The 6207-nt window shown below is 41.4% G+C and overlaps 7 non-coding genes across 7 annotated transcripts; all 7 read left to right on the top strand.

Moving 5' to 3' along the window:
* Positions 1–92: 92 nt before the first annotated feature.
* trnai-uau lies at positions 93–185 on the top strand. The gene is given in 2 exon segments: positions 93–130; positions 150–185. It is a non-coding gene; the product is annotated as a tRNA-Ile (tRNA).
* Positions 186–3747: 3562 nt separating this feature from the next.
* trnai-uau lies at positions 3748–3840 on the top strand. The gene is given in 2 exon segments: positions 3748–3785; positions 3805–3840. It is a non-coding gene; the product is annotated as a tRNA-Ile (tRNA).
* Positions 3841–4178: 338 nt separating this feature from the next.
* On the top strand, positions 4179–4271 carry trnai-uau. The gene is given in 2 exon segments: positions 4179–4216; positions 4236–4271. It is a non-coding gene; the product is annotated as a tRNA-Ile (tRNA).
* A 777-nt stretch (positions 4272–5048) lies between these two features.
* trnav-uac lies at positions 5049–5141 on the top strand. The gene is given in 2 exon segments: positions 5049–5086; positions 5106–5141. It is a non-coding gene; the product is annotated as a tRNA-Val (tRNA).
* Positions 5142–5266: 125 nt separating this feature from the next.
* On the top strand, positions 5267–5359 carry trnai-uau. Its single transcript is given in 2 exon segments — positions 5267–5304; positions 5324–5359. It is a non-coding gene; the product is annotated as a tRNA-Ile (tRNA).
* A 185-nt stretch (positions 5360–5544) lies between these two features.
* Positions 5545–5637, top strand: trnai-uau. The gene is given in 2 exon segments: positions 5545–5582; positions 5602–5637. It is a non-coding gene; the product is annotated as a tRNA-Ile (tRNA).
* A 342-nt stretch (positions 5638–5979) lies between these two features.
* On the top strand, positions 5980–6072 carry trnai-uau. The gene is given in 2 exon segments: positions 5980–6017; positions 6037–6072. It is a non-coding gene; the product is annotated as a tRNA-Ile (tRNA).
* Positions 6073–6207: the final 135 nt, after the last annotated feature.

The raw sequence follows: 6207 nt of genomic DNA, 5'->3' as shown, positions 1-6207 counted from the left end.
ATATTCAGCGCATCTTCAATGAAACCACAATTTCTAGAAAATAGTGCTGAATGACTGCTCTGTTCTGTCTGTATTACTACACACTCCCCATGGCTCCAGTGGCGCAATCGGTTAGCGCGCGGTACTTATATGACAGTTCCTGCAGAGCAATGCCGAGGTTGTGAGTTCGAGCCTCACCTGGAGCATCTACTCTTTAAGAAATTACTTTGGCTATTGACATATTCAGCTCATCTTCAATGAAACCAGAATTTGTAGAAAATAGTGCTGAATGATTCCTCTGTTCTGTCTGTATTACAAGATTACGAGAATTTCTAGAAAATAGTGCTGAATGACTCCTCTGTTCTCTCTGTATTACTACACACTTCCCATGGCTCCAGTGGCGCAATCGGTTAGCGCGTGTTACTTAAAAAACAGTTCCTGCAGAGCAATGCCGCAGTTGTGACCACCTGGAGCACCTACTCTTTAAGAAACTAGATGTACCGTAAGCGGTAAAATATGACCGCCCAGCTCAGTCCTGTACATCCGTTCCAAAATAAATCACACTTCAATTTGTCTCCATATTTTACTCCATCCCCCACTCTTGAAACTTTTGTGTATGCTTATTTGGCATGCCTGAGTGTGTGTGTCTTGACTGCACAGAAAGTACCCTACTGGTGCTGAAAAGGTGAATAGATTGTAGAATAGCCAAAGAAGATGTAGAATTGTTATAAAACCTTTAAAATCTCTAAACAATCACAAGTAGGGGCAGTTCATCACAGTTCATCCATTGCAACTGGATTGATGAAAGGTCACTTACACCTGTAGGCTACATTGTATTTGGGAAAAGCAAAAGGTATCAGCATAATGTTATTTATTTATTTATTTTTATGTATTTATAAACAAAAACCATCTCTGTCAGTTCCATGCCGTTTTCAACAGCTATCAAAAACAAAGGTCATTTTGGATGGATGGATTTTTTTTTTTGTGAATGTTTCTTCTTCTACATAAGATTTTAGTCATCTTTAGTTCATGTAATACTTTATTGTCAATGCACAAATTAAGTAACAGTAGTCTGAAACGTTATTGTTAATGCACAAATTAAGTAACAGTAGCCTAGTCTGAAACGAAAATGCTGTTTTACATCTAACCAGTGGTGCAAATAACTGACATGTCCAAATGGGCCTTGATGAAATGCGTTAAGCTAGACTGTTCATACACATTTTAACGGGCCAAAGTTGAAGAGCTTTTGTCCGTTATTGTTAGTGCAAAATAGGCTGATTCATGTTCCCTTGCATTGTTTAACTGAGGTCCATGGCTAGTCTGGCTTTCATCATCAGACCAAGCTCAATCTTTTAAGAAATCAAAAATAAATAGCGGGCAGATCAGGCTGGGTTCACCCAGCCTAGTCCATAGGCACCCGATATTGTTTAATTTTCCGATTGAGATATAGCCTTCACGCTCTTGCTATTCTAAATGCAAAAATGCATCAGGGAGTTATGACAAAACGGTAACTAACAAACTAGATCCTAATAGAAAGTTGTTAGCTTCCCTAAGCTACAGGTAGGATTATAAGGTAGGCCTAATGACAACATAAATTGTCAATAGGCTATGCTGGCGACACAAATAAAATCTCCTTTGGAAACCAATGGCTTACACGCCTTACAGTATCAAGCGGACTTAAACTGTCATATACATTGGCGAAAAGTTGTAATAACATTCACGCAGCTCCATGAGTCAAGGAAAGCGAATGAAGTAGCCACTTCTAAATGGGACCCACTACACAGTAGCTTAAGGTGTTTTGCTAAAGCAGCCATAATGAAATGAAGGTGTCATTGTTTGGATACTTCACACACACGTGCTTTTAATTTCACAGACTACAACTACCAAGCTGTAATCAAAGCACATCGATTCCCCTCTCACACCCTGCACGCACTTAAAACAAAATAAACAGGCGTCTCAGTCTCACGCATGTATAGGCAAAACTGTATCAGACCCGGTGTCACGTTGGTAAATCTTCCATTGCACAGAATGATTTTGTAGCACGTGCAATAAATGACAGTCGAAAGATACAAACAGTGCTGCTATACATTTGCTTGGTATAACCGCATTTATAGTTTTTCTACAAATGCAATAAATCAAATGCCTCCATCACTCAACCAACGCTAACGGTAACATTACCTAGGTCCTTATTGATATTACAAGATTAACGTTACCTGCAGTAAAAACCAAGCATGTCCGATAAACATCCTCAGATTTATTTCGACTTCAAGAAGAAATGGGAATTACACTTCATGTGAACATCGTCCTATCCTTATTAGATGTTAAGCTGCGGTAAATTACAGTCCTTGTATGAAGCGTCCATTGTTTTTTCCAACCCACTTTTAACTTCCAACAAAATTACGTCTCACTGCAACGATGCGCCATCTAGTGGACAAACGATAAGCGACCAATACTGAAAATGCAGCCATGATGATGATGATGAATATTTATTTTGGCTTTCTTTTTTTAATCCTACTGATTTTCATTTTTACCGGGGCAAATCACAAATGAGTGATTATGAGCCAGGTTGATGTGGGCCCTTGAGACCAACATACCATAAAAGATTCACAGAGAACTGTTTCTGCCTACCCTCCTTTCGGGGGTCCAGTCCAGCGGGGGCTGCAGATGAAAACGAAAAATGGCGGTTCCATGCTATCCATGTGGGGTACATGCCCACCAAGTTTTGTGTACCCGGTCTTTCAGTGTCCCGAATCCTTGTTGGTGTACGTCACTAAATGTACACATAAATTATTTTATTGTAAGGCCCCCCATGAACGAAAGTACACAAAACTTGGCATGTATTCAGAGGGTGTCATAATGATCCTACACTTTTAATTTCGTGCAGTTTTGACCTTGTCAATGAGAGATATTGAGATGAAAACACTTAATTTTTTGCTTTTTAATTTTTAACTAGGTGGCGCTATACATGAAATAAGTGGTAATGGGATGGGTTGACATGCCCCTTAAGACCAACATACAAAAAAAAAAAGTGGACCCCCCTAGGCCCTACGGTTCTCGAGATATTCACAGAAAACTGTCTCCGGCCACCTACAGGCCAGTTGGTGTATAGTAATATAAATTAATTTATTGTGTGGCCCCCATGAACAAAATTCCACGAAACTTGGCGTGCATTCAGAAGGTGTCAAAATGATCCTACACTTCCAATTTTGTGCAGTTTTGACTATGTTAGGTCACAGATACCTACAATTACAACACCTCATTTTTTACTTTTTGTGTTTAACTAGGTGGCGCTATACATGAAATTAGTGGTTATGGAATGGGTTGACATGGCCCCTTGAGATCAACATACAAAAAAAGGTGGTCCTCCTAAACCTTACGGTTCTCGAGATATTCACAGAAAACTGTGTCTGCCCTACCCTCCTTTGGGGTGCAGTCCAGCGTGGGGGCTACAGATCAAAACGAAAAACGATGGTTCCATGCTATCCATATGGGGTTACATGCCCACCAAGTTTTGTCTACCCCGGTCTTTCAGTGTCCCGGGAATCATTGACGGAAATTTGGACATGCGAAAAAAAAAAAAAAAAAAAAAAAAAAAAAAAAAAAAAAAAAAATCTGACTAAACCTATATGACGCCCGCTTAGCTGCTTGGGCGGTCATAATTACTTTAGCTCCTGACATATTCAGCGCATCTTCAATGAAAGCAGAATTTGTAGAAAATAGTGCTGAATGACTCCTCTGTTCTGTCTGTATTACTACACACTTCCCATGGCTCCAGTGGCGCAATCGGTTAGCGCGCGGTACTTATAAGACAGTTCCTGCAGAGCAATGCCGAGGTTGTAAGTTCGAGTCTCACCTGGAACATCTAGTCTTTAAGAACTTACTTTGGCTCCTGAGATATTCACCTCATCTTCAATGAAAGCAGAATTTCTAGAAAAATTGCTGAATAACTCCTCTGTTCTCTCTGTATTACTACACATTCTTTATGGCTCCAGTGGGCGGTTAGTCGGTTGGGTACTTACAAGACAGTTCCTGCAGAGCAATGCGAGGTTGTGAGTTCGAGCCTCACCTGGAGCACCTACTCTTTAAGAAATTACTTTGGCTCCTGACATATTCAGAAGATCTTAAATGAAACCACAATTTCTAGAAAATAGTGCTGAATGACTGCTCTGTTCTGTCTGTATTACTACACACTCCCCATGGCTCCAGTGGCGCAATCGGTTAGCGCGCGGTACTTATATGACAGTTCCTGCAGAGCAATGCCGAGGTTGTGAGTTCGAGTCTCACCTGGAACATCTAGTCTTTAAGAACTTACTTTGGCTCCTGAGATATTCACCTCATCTTCAATGAAAGCAGAATTTCTAGAAAAATTGCTGAATAACTCCTCTGTTCTCTCTGTATTACTACACATTCTTTATGGCTCCAGTGGCGCAATCGGTTAGCGCGTGTTACTTAAAAAACAGTTCCTGCAGAGCAATGCCGAGGTTGTGAGTTCGAGCCTCACCTGGAGCACCTTCTCTTTAAGAAATTACTTTAGCTCCTGACATATTCAGCGCATCTTCAATGAAAGCAGAATTTGTAGAAAATAGTGCTGAATGACTCCTCTGTTCTGTCTGTATTACTACACACTTCCCATGGCTCCAGTGGCTTCAATTGGGTTTAGCGGTGCCCTTATAAGACAGTTCCTGCAGAGCAATGCGAGGTTGTGAGTTCGAGCCTCACCTGGAGCATCTACTCTTTAAGAAATTACTTTGGCTCCTGACATATTCAGCGCATCTTCAATGAAACCAGAATTTGTAGAAAATAGTGCTGAATGATTCCTCTGATCTTTCTGTATTACTACACAGTCCCTATGGCTACAGTGGTGCAATCGCTTAGGGCGTGGTACTTATGAGACAGTTCCTGCAGAGCAATGCCGAGGTTGTAAGTTCGAGTCTCACCTGGAACATCTAGTCTTTAAGAACTTACTTTGGCTCCTGAGATATTCACCTCATCTTCAATGAAAGCAGAATTTCTAGAAAAATTGCTGAATAACTCCTCTGTTCTCTCTGTATTACTACACATTCTTTATGGCTCCAGTGGCGCAATCGGTTAGCGCGCGGTACTTACAAGACAGTTCCTGCAGAGCAATGCCGAGGTTGTGAGTTCGAGCCTCACCTGGAGCACCTACTCTTTAAGAAATTACTTTGGCTCCTGACATATTCAGCGCATCTTAAATGAAACCACAATTTCTAGAAAATAGTGCTGAATGACTGCTCTGTTCTGTCTGTATTACTACACACTCCCCATGGCTCCAGTGGCGCAATCGGTTAGCGCGCGGTACTTATATGACAGTTCCTGCAGAGCAATGCCGAGGTTGTGAGTTCGAGCCTCACCTGGAGCATCTACTCTTTAAGAAATTACTTTGGCTATTGACATATTCAGCTCATCTTCAATGAAACCAGAATTTGTAGAAAATAGTGCTGAATGATTCCTCTGTTCTGTCTGTATTACAAGATTACGAGAATTTCTAGAAAATAGTGCTGAATGACTCCTCTGTTCTCTCTGTATTACTACACACTTCCCATGGCTCCAGTGGCGCAATCGGTTAGCGCGCGGTACTTATAAGACAGTTCCTGCAGAGCAATGCCGAGGTTGTGAGTTCGAGCCTCACCTGGAGCATCTACTCTTTAAGAAATTACTTTGGCTCCTGACATATTCAGCGCATCTTCAATGAAACCAGAATTTGTAGAAAATAGTGCTGAATGATTCCTCTGATCTTTCTGTATTACTACACAGTCCCTATGGCTACAGTGGTGCAATCGCTTAGGGCGTGGTACTTATGAGACAGTTCCTGCAGAGCAATGCCGAGGTTGTAAGTTCGAGTCTCACCTGGAACATCTAGTCTTTAAGAACTTACTTTGGCTCCTGAGATATTCACCTCATCTTCAATGAAAGCAGAATTTCTAGAAAAATTGCTGAATAACTCCTCTGTTCTCTCTGTATTACTACACATTCTTTATGGCTCCAGTGGCGCAATCGGTTAGCGCGCGGTACTTATAAGACAGTTCCTGCAGAGCAATGCCGAGGTTGTGAGTTCGAGCCTCACCTGGAGCACCTACTCTTTAAGAAATTACTTTGGCTCCTGACATATTCAGCGCATCTTCAATGAAACCACAATTTCTAGAAAATAGTGCTGAATGACTGCTCTGTTCTGTCTGTATTACTACACGCTCCCCATGGCTCCAGTGG

The sequence above is a fragment of the Alosa alosa genome, unplaced genomic scaffold (genome assembly GCF_017589495.1).
Source record: "Alosa alosa isolate M-15738 ecotype Scorff River unplaced genomic scaffold, AALO_Geno_1.1 AALO_1.0_unplaced_940, whole genome shotgun sequence".
In the NCBI taxonomy this organism is placed as follows: domain Eukaryota; kingdom Metazoa; phylum Chordata; class Actinopteri; order Clupeiformes; family Clupeidae; genus Alosa; species Alosa alosa.
Note: the sequence above shows the minus strand (reverse complement) of the source record. Positions and strands in the feature narration are given on the sequence as shown.